General features: G+C 43.9%; 1 long non-coding RNA gene across 1 annotated transcript; it reads left to right on the forward strand.

Annotated features, from left to right (window-relative positions):
• Positions 1-539: 539 nt before the first annotated feature.
• On the forward strand, positions 540-1,682 carry LOC112847876 (uncharacterized). Its single transcript, XR_003221715.1, has 3 exons — positions 540-857; positions 942-1,013; positions 1,414-1,682. It is a non-coding gene; the product is annotated as an uncharacterized LOC112847876 (long non-coding RNA).
• Positions 1,683-2,207: the final 525 nt, after the last annotated feature.

Raw genomic sequence — 2,207 nt, forward strand, 5'->3', positions numbered from 1 at the left:
TACCGTGTGGGTTCTTACCTGTGGAAGAAATAGCAGGGAGCAGATCTCATGGGCCCTCTAAAGGGAAGAAACTGAGAAACAAAGCCGAAAGAGAAGTACAATCTTCTGATAACCCTGATGGTCAGGAAGATGAGGTATACAGTGATGAGGACGAAGTGTATCCAGCTTTTGTGGTTCCAGAAATAATAACCAGAGGTCCTTTTATCCAGACTGAAAGGCAGGTTATCACACCTCAGTTGTCCACTAGGGATGTGCATTCTAGCTTGCCCCGTGCAGAGCGGCAAGACGAGTCACATGCACAAGAAACAGCTGGTCATGTTTCCGAACCTGAACCTTCGTTACACTCAGAGAGCAATGAGGTGACCACATCTCCCATTCCATCTGATGAAGGTCCAGGTTGGGTTGTTATTGACATTCCTGAACAGACAGAACCTGTTGAAATGAATAGAGAGAGCGCCAACACTGCTGAGCAGAGTTCAGAGCCAGAGACAGTAGAGTTGCGGCGTTCTGGGAGAGAGAGACGCCAACCTCTTAAACTCACTTATGATGAGTTAGGTGAGCCTTTAATTTTAGCTCTCAGTTCCTTTTTGTCAGAGTTTCGCAATTGTATTCTCTCAGAGCACTTTCCTTCACACACCTGTTAAGTCAAGTGTGCATGCAGAGACTCATGCACTTTAGAGGGGGAGAGTGTAACCCAGGTCATTTTTTGAGTATGGGATTTCTGATTATTTGGTAGTCACTGAACGCACCACTGTGCCTTGCGCATAGCCACTCCCTAGTTTAGCCACAGAGTTTTTCCTCCGTTCGTCCGATGAGGCGCATGCTGCTCTCGTGCCCTCTGCGAGCTGGAAATTCGGGTACAGTAGACATTTGAGTTGCTGTAAATAGTTTTAAAAACCTTTATATGTGAAGTTAATGTTTTAGTATGTTGTTTGAAAAAGGAGTCTTGTAGTGTTACGAGCGTGAAGCTGAGCTGAATCCGACAGCCATTCGCCATTACATGAACCCCTCTGGTGAGTTAGCTTGCAGCTCATGATGGCATTAGATGTTGTGTGCCTTATCATGCTGCAGCGAGGTATCGAATCTACCACTGTCATGTTTGTTAAGAAGGAGGCTAAATATTGTTTAATGTGTGTTATTAGCTGACTGTTAGCAAGCTAACTGTTAAGCGCCTGGCTAATGTCCTAAAATGGCGGCCGACACGAGGTCAGTTACAGAGTTATGTTATGCCTAAGAGAACAGCATTAATAAGCATTGTTAACAGCATTTATGTTGTTATATTTTTATTTTGACAAACCTGTATTATTATGATGGTAAGACTGTTAAATAAGCCATTAGTGACATGGACACTGAGTCAGTGGTACTGAGACTTATGAACGTTTTTGGTTAATTCTTCTGCACACTTGTGGGTAGGCTGGTTTGTTTGACCTTTTGGTGCCTTGGATCCTACTGGATGAACTGCCTTGTGGAAGCCCTCATCTGATGACTCCGCTGAACCGTCCTGGCTAGTAGATGGTCATTGCTACGGGTGGATGCTTCTGCTTGCTGGATACTATTATTGGATGCTACACCGTTCCAACAGAGCGGTAGGAACAATTCAAAGGGCCCCAACAGTACACTTTACTTTTCCCTGAGCTCAGGTGGTTTTCTTTTGGCCAAAGGACCTTGAAGGATACATATTTGCATTTTTTTTTTTCCTTGGGACGCTGAGTGGAAAGACACTACGAAAAAAGGGCTTATTATTTAAAATTGTGTTTAATAAATGTGGTTATGTTAAGTGAGTGTGGTGTCCATTGTGTGCTGGAAGCCTTACTGTTCCTGTGGTGGAGCAGCTACTACCAATCTCCTTTACAAAACTAGCCTCTGATGGGATACAGATATTCGGGACACATTTGAATTCTTGTAACCTATTTCTAGAGAAACTGTGATTCTGGGCCTAGACATCGGGGTGAAATTGATGACACCGACACCTAGTGAACTGCCCAAGGTCAACAGTCCTGATTTCCAAGCATTAAAGCATTGGCGTAAGTACAGATTGCGTTACAGAAACACAACATGAGGCAGCTGGGAAATATGTTCATGTTGCATAAAACGTGTTGCATTACAGATATTTATATGATCCATATTTAAGGTGGATGGGCTCATCCAGCCACTCTCACACCATCATATCACCATCCTGGGTTAGTGTCTTGGTCTCAGGTCACAAC

Source organism: Oreochromis niloticus, linkage group LG2 (genome assembly GCF_001858045.2).
Source record: "Oreochromis niloticus isolate F11D_XX linkage group LG2, O_niloticus_UMD_NMBU, whole genome shotgun sequence".
NCBI classification, from domain to species: domain Eukaryota; kingdom Metazoa; phylum Chordata; class Actinopteri; order Cichliformes; family Cichlidae; genus Oreochromis; species Oreochromis niloticus.